The 7,907-nt window shown below is 38.3% G+C and overlaps 1 long non-coding RNA gene across 1 annotated transcript; it reads right to left on the bottom strand.

Annotated features, from left to right (window-relative positions):
- Positions 1-834: 834 nt before the first annotated feature.
- LOC114558148 (uncharacterized) lies at positions 835-1,144 on the bottom strand. Its single transcript, XR_003692927.1, has 3 exons — positions 1,105-1,144; positions 957-1,023; positions 835-871 (listed from the first exon to the last, which is right to left on the bottom strand). It is a non-coding gene; the product is annotated as an uncharacterized LOC114558148 (long non-coding RNA).
- Positions 1,145-7,907: the final 6,763 nt, after the last annotated feature.

The raw sequence follows: 7,907 nt of genomic DNA, 5'->3' as shown, positions 1-7,907 counted from the left end.
GGTTTTGTTATATTAGTAGTCTACAGACAACACTAAGTATCATTACTTAATCACAGTATATATTATTCTGGTGTACACTGTTGATGTGACTCACTGCTATTGATTATACGTCACTTTAGCTTGCTACTACCTCATAACTTTGCCTTAATTGCTCTTGTTTAGTTAATTTATTTTCTACTAGTTATATATACCTCCTATTTAATTCATTTATTCTATAACTTGTGTTGCAATACCTGAATTATCCCTCTTGTGAACACTAGGCTTATCTTATCTTTATTTTAGTTCATATCATAACCCTGCTCACAAACTCACCTGTACCTGGGTCATCAGTTTGCCAATATCAATGTTCCTGCTACAGTAAATCCTACAGGCAAAGTGTACTGCTTCACAGGAGTATGAACCATACGCTTTTTAGGTTATGTGTCAAATATTGTGCAGTTGGTTATGAATTACTTATTGTTTTGACAAGGTAAATTAAAGCTGTTTAACAACCTGCAAGTGTCCACTCTGGTAAATTTAATTATACTGTTTTTAGATTTAGATTACAGAAAATGAAAAACCTATTTGCCTTGATAAGGGTTTTAATTTGTTGCAAGTATGAACATGGCTTTAATAATCTTATTGCTCTGAAAAACCACAATGATTTAAGAAATATCAGTGATACTTAACATTTATTAATTGATTGTTTATATGTGCAGACATTACAGGCACCTATTCATGTAAGCAGAGAACAAAATAGTTTGTTCTCTCTTTTATCACTTGGATTATGCAGGTGATGGTGCAGAAACGGGTGAAGTCCTTGTAGATCTCTGGCACTTTGAGGACAGACCGAACCAGCAACTCTCCACTGTTGTCTTTGTATAGTGTGCTCCTATTTAAAACAAATTGATAGACATCAACACATAAGGTATTAGGTGTACATAGCTTTCTTTAACATCATTACTATCTTACCTTACCTTCTCTTCTCTGCTTTGGATTTGTGGACATCACAGTAATTGTCTCTCCTGGACCTTGTTCTGCACCCTGTGAATTTAAGCAAGAAAGAAATGATAAGTGTATGTAACAGATTTTACAATTAAATTATTATCAGACTTGCCAACGTACTTGGTTTGTGCCACTAATGCCTGCCCTCTGCACACAGGTGAGTACAGGGGGAACCAAACGGGATTTTGGGTTTGGAGTAATGTACTGACTGGAACAACACAGTAGTGTGGTTGTACAACACTGGTCCATGCACACGGTGCAGCTCAACAGGGGTACTTCAGCCCCACCTGGAAGAAGGGAAACTGAAACAAAATACTTGTTTTTTTCTGTTCAATTTGCTTTGTATTGATTTCATAAGGGTAAAAATAAATAACTGCTATTTTAAATAGTGTTTTATTATAGGAGTGGAATTGTACTTACAACTTTCTATACAGATATATATATAATGTTATAAGAATTTAGAACATCTGAAAAACATGCAACAGTGATGTAAAAACTGATACAAACAATCCAGTTTCTTTTGTTTTTCAGTTATATTACAGTTTAGGTTTTACAATTGCCTCTAACATGTCTGAAATTAGCCAAATCCCCAGGAACATGGTTAACCAAACGAGGACAAATTACAAGGTGGGGTCATTAAATACCAGTTGTAAATACACACATACTGTCCGTCATATGTCGTTCAATCTAGCTAGCTAAACTACTGATTTAAAGAAAAGCTATTTGTTTACAGACATCAAGCTAGGCTAGCGCCATATGCTATGTGCTTAATTTATGTTACTCACCCTCATAGTTGTGTAGCTACGTAACTTGATATGTCCCACTTCAAAGCTTTCTCCCGTTTCCTGATGGGTGCAGGTGAAAGACCGTCGACCATTCTGTGCACATTATTGACATATACTAATAATAAAGCGATGGATGGCGGGGTTAAATAAACTTGGGTTACAGACCCATGGTTACAGAGGAGCCGGGCCGCAACAGATGTTCTCACATAAAACGAACGCACCCTCGATCATTTCATTGGTCAACACTACACCTGGCATTCTATTGGTTGTGGAATTTTAATACTGTTGTAACACAGAAAAATCCAAGCGCAGGAGAGATCCCAGAGCAGCAGATTTGCAAGCGCGCAGAATCAGGCTGAGTGCGAGGAGAAGGTTCAAAGCTGAGAGCAGGAAATCTGTCCACAGAACAACATATCTGAGTCCGAGCACAAAGTTTGAGCACAAGCAGAGCAAATCCAAGCGCGAGCATGACCATTTGAGTGTGAGAGCAAGGTTTTGAGGGAAATTATTACAAAATCTGAACGTAATATCAGTGAAAAATGCTCTCAAATTGAAAGAATGCGCTCTTGAATAAAGATACTAATATTTGTTTATTTATTTGTTTATTTAAAAGGATCCCCATTAGCCGCTGCCGAGACGACAGCTAGTCTTCCTGGGGTCCAAACAATACATACAAAACGTATATGTGAATAATTGCAATCACAATTACTCACAAAAATATCATATATTAATACACATAAAAGAACAAGAAAAAATAACAATACAAAAAGTACTGATTAGAATAATAGTAAAATAATACAAACAACATAGCACGTTATACAACAACTCTCAGCCAATCAGACAATATTATGATGTTGAAAACAAATATAGTCTTAGTCTTTTTTTAAAACCAGTTTTTCCCTTGATATCCCGAACCCCAACTGGAAGATTGTTCCAAAACACAATTGACCTATAAAACACAATATAACTCCATATACTTCCACTTCAACAGTAATCAGACTGGGAGGTCACCAGTGTGTCCAATTTAATGGTCAAGAGCCTATGCCCTCTCACTGATTGAATGATATCTTTATCTTTATTTTGGACAATCTAAAAAAACAAAAACATAAACAAAATAAACACAACAAAAGTAAAAAGAAATAATTATTGAAGAAAAAAACCTTCAATGTAACACTTTTCAAGTATCCCCAGTTTTCACCATAAAGAAATCACAATCAATAAAATAAACCAAACAGACCTGTCTCCAAATAATACATATATTCCACTCTAATTCACGTCCTACTTTACAAGCCAACAAGAAAAAAAAAGAACAAAAAGCAATCACCATTAAAATCAGTGAGGTCTTCACTCTCCTTCCGCACTTCTATACTTTTCAAAAATTCTTTTAAACATACTTACACTTTGTTTCAAAATCTCCAGAATATTCCACAAAACCACCCCACAAATTCAAAATACACATATTTTTGAGTTTGGTAGAAGCGTACTGCTGTTTCAAATTGAATCCCCACTTAAGTTATAAATGTGAACAGTTGATTGCATGACTGCAGAAGCAGTTATTACTTTCACAAACCAAACACAATGTAACGGGAAATTTCTGCGTGTAAAATTAGCCACCTTTTTTTCTACTTTTCACTGGCCTTTCTATACCTAATGGTCATACAGTCTTCTTTGCCGTGTGGGGTTATAACTTGGTATTTTGTCTTGAGGTCCAGTGGTCTTGTGGGTCACTGGTGAGGTCAGCCATTTTAAATTGTGAGAAGCCTGGCTGCTGTGTTGTGGACTAGCTGAAGGCAGGAGATTGATTTGTGGTTGATGCCACTTAGAAGAGAGTTTCAGTAGTCTAGGTGGGAAAATGGATTTAGGTAATTTGGCCAAGTGGAAGTATGTAAATAGAAAATAAAACTGGCCCTAAAATAGAACCCTGCAGTACACCATAGGCTATTTGAGTTGTACAGGAAGAGAAGTTGCATATGGTGACTGGACAGGTTCTGTTAAAAAGGTAAGAATAGGGGTTTTATGGGCAAAATTACATTCTAAAAAGAAAAACTAATTTGACCGCTGACATTTTCCTCCGCATTTCTCCACCAACATGTAATTCATGGCAGTGGAAAAGGCTTTAAACAAGCATTTAGACTATGTTGGGATATACAATTCATATGGCAAATCCAAATAAATACAACAGTTTCATGATGATTTTTGACCTCATGATCTCAGTTTATGTAAAGTCTTCTTGACAACAGATCTGGGACATCAACATTACATTCATGCATTTATTTTTAAATATCAAACATGACAACATAACCCATGAGTTTTTTAATGAGAGTCCAGATAGTTGAGTTGTTATGCAACAGATTGCGAGTTTCTACGACTCATCTCATCTTTGGTATCTCAATGACAAGTCGTTGAAAATTCATATTTATGCCAATTGGTCCAATTTGCAAAAACGACACAGTAAACCCAACTTAGTGTTTAAAACAAGCGTTTGAAAATGTCGGCCATATTGAGTTAGCTAACTAGCTTTTTGGTAGCCTGCTCTTTCTCTTTGATGTCTCTACTCATCGAATTAACGCTAGCTATGTCTCTTGGTTGTAATCTGTATGTTGTTGCATATGACCAAACTCCTTGAAGAATCATGTCAGTTTTATGTTTCCTTGCTTATGTTCATATATGTCTGAGAGAAAATGACTTTAGGAAACTCAATTTGGGGACTGAAATGTCTCGTCCATGACTCGACTGGTCCATCAAGCAGCATTTTGTCAATTACAAAATGAAACATTTGGCCGGCTCACGTTCCTCACTTAGTGCTAGGTCTTATTGTAGAATATTGTGAGTTAGCATGCACGCTATTAAATCTGATGAATGTGTAAGAGGTATACCGAATATAAGAGAGCACCCCAACAGTTCAATTATTGCCTTCAGCAAATGGCTACACAGCAGTGGTGACAAGCAAAGCAAATTGGTGTAATGAATGCATGGGGCCAGAGCAGAGGCTGGTTTGCTGACACAGAATGGGGTCCACGCGGCTCTAGTTTGGATCACTCTACATAATTCTAGGTCAGGCACTTAATTATAGATAACACAGTTGGAAGGTAATGCCGGATTTAATAGTTTTGCTGACAACAACATCCCAAATTGGAAGTTCTTTAAGCTTCAGCGGTGGGCTGATCACATTTGTGTTTGTGGTGATCTGAGACTATTTAAAGTTACAGGCAACTTTTAGGATCATTGCTGTGGCAGGGTGAAATAAAAATAGAATAAGTAATTTTGCTGACCGATTTAGTGACCCCTATTTGTATTACATGTGGTTATTGATGAATCTGTTTGCTCACATAGGCCAACCTGTTGTGTATGGAAGTCAGTGGCTGCCAATGGTAAAATTAAATAATCATCTTATATTTGTCAAAGCACGCACGTACTGCCTGAAAGATCCATTGGCAAATAATTAGCATAGATTTTGTATACTCCTAAGCATAACACTACCATAGGGAAAATGAAATTGAATGTGAAGTGGTCTTATTTTCATTTTCAAATTGGCAGGCAGAGTGTAACGTACACTTGAAAATGAAATGACAAAATGGACTTATCTTTTTGAATTATGTCCTGGTTTAAATTGATGAAATGGAAATAGCCTTTCTTGTGGTCATTTCCATAATGGTTCATTTCCCTAAGAATGAACCTGGCCAGGAATTATTGTAACATGTCATAGCCGTCTCTCTCTCTCCCAACACGTGTCTGTATTTCAACTGTCGCTGTCCAACACCAGCAAATTGACCCTCCTCTTCTAATATATTAGGGCGGGCACTGAATATAGTGGGAAAACGGTAAAATGTCAGGGTTTCCTGCAGAAAATTTGGTGGTAGGGTGTGGGTTGCCATCAGACTGACTTTAAAAAAAAAAAAAAAAAAAAAACATGTGCTATAAAAGTGTTCCTCGCATGGCTCCCATTATCCTCCGTGACACGCTCTCTTCCACTTCGCCTGACAAATCTTCTCCAAAACTAACTATCTCTGAGATAACAGAGCTCAGCCCATAGCTTCACTCACTCAAAGCAGAAAGTGTGCGTGAAATAAAAACAGGACAGATAATTTCACTGTGTTTAGTGTTTAACTAAGCTAACTAACCGTAATAGCGTGTAATGATGAAAAAAACAGAATGGACACAATGGCTGTGTCTCAAAGCCCGGGCAACAGCCGGGACGTTGAGAATCCATGCGCGAGAGGTGATGAGTAGTTCCAGTCACTGCGTCATGTATTCACTTCATTGAAACAAGAGAAGAAAGACTCACTGATGTGAAGGACAGGACAGAGATACATATATAAATGCTCGCTGCTTGCCATATGGCAACAACATAAACTACATATTGCTCCTCATAACCACTGAAAACTCTCAAAAGATCTATCCTAAAGTCCAATTATTATGGACGCTATCTGACATTAAGTGTTTCGGCTTCACATTTTCAGCAGTGCAGCGGAGCAGCTGTGGGTTGACTCTCCACGATTCTCATGGGCTTTATAAGTCGTGAAAAAGCTTAACGTGGTTTAATGTGCCTAAACAACTATCAGTGATCAACAAATTTCTCTCTCATATTGCTCCTCATAATCACTGAAAACTGTCAAAAGATCTAACCCAAAGTCCAATTATAATGGCTGACATTAAGCGTTTTCTGCTTCCTTTGAGATTTCTTTTTGACGACTTAGTTAAGGCGGCAGGCGTGTGTTGCTTAGGCGGCCGCCTTAACTGCAAAGTGCTGCGGGAAACCCTGAATTTAAAGATGTTTCGTGTCGGCTTCAGCATTCCCTGTCCAACAATGTTCATGTTTTACCAGTCATAAAAAAACTCATAAATGTCCAGTGTTAGTGCTGCAGAATTGGTGTTTCACTCCATCTTACATGAAGCTGGTTCAGGGGTTGCTCAGACTGCAGTCTCATTTCACAGAGATGATACAGTTTCTGTAGAGCAGAAATTCCACTGATTGTGATTGTGCATGTGAAGCCTACCCTGGTTTCTGCTGCTGCCTTGCTTTTAACTCTGAGCTTATCACTGACCGCATCTCTTTCCCCATTTGGCTCCCTGAAACCACAGGTAGAGAAGAGTACTAGAACACTGTACTCAAGTAAAAGTACTGTTACTTAAAGGTGCTCTATGCGTTGTCACGCGTCACATACAGCAAACATCTCCTCACTATGCGCTAGCTGCCTGTCCCCTGAACACACTGTAAAAAAACCCGGTCTCTGTAGACAGCCCAGGCTCCACAAACGGCAACCAAAACAAACTGCGCCAACCTGCACCACCAAACATAACAAACAGTGTTCCAGCCAATAACCGACAAGAAGGATTTGGGGGTGGGGGTTGGGGGGTTAGTGCACGGAAGGGAGGGGGAGGGTACAGGATGAGGAGGAGGGAGGGGCCAGCTAGCCTTTGTTTTGTTTGACAATAAAAAAAACGTCAACAAGAAGTGACATCACCCAACATCACTTGCACCTTTAATATACTTTTTTATGATTATTTTTTGGGCATTTTAGGCCTTTATTATATAGGACAGCTGAAGATGTGAAAGAGGAGAGAGAGGGGGAAGGACATGCAGCAGAAGGCCGCAGTTGAACCTGAGGCTGCTGCGACAAGGACTGAGCCTTTGTTCATGGGGCGCACGCTGTACGAGGTGAGCTATCCAGGCGCCCCCCTTAAAATACATTTTAAGCAGGGCTGCACATTATGAGGAAAATATGCAATAACGTTGTTGTAAATCGCGATAACAATATTGCATGCGATAAACAGATATTAGAGTGTACTCAGTTCTGCCTTTCTGTTGCTTTCAGTATTCTGTTAAAATACAACAAATTGTTTGTTGAATTTAAAACAAATGAGCGGTACAGGGTCAGGGATGATACCATGGTAAGCCCTCTGTAGATTATCCCCATTTTCAGCCTATTAGCCATCAGTCCTCTGAAGGCATTACCTACAGTGTGTAGTGTAGGGACACAGCTTGCATTGTCTTTTAATACATTTTAATACTAAAACATTTAGATTCTTTGTTCATTACTGGTGTATGTGTCTGGATTCATCACTAAACTGTGATTTGCTTTCACATTTAAAAAGAATAAAAAACAAAACTTAAAAAAACAGCTAACAATTTGTTAT

This window comes from Perca flavescens, chromosome 7, assembly GCF_004354835.1.
Source record: "Perca flavescens isolate YP-PL-M2 chromosome 7, PFLA_1.0, whole genome shotgun sequence".
NCBI lineage: Eukaryota > Metazoa > Chordata > Actinopteri > Perciformes > Percidae > Perca > Perca flavescens.
Note: the sequence above shows the minus strand (reverse complement) of the source record. Positions and strands in the feature narration are given on the sequence as shown.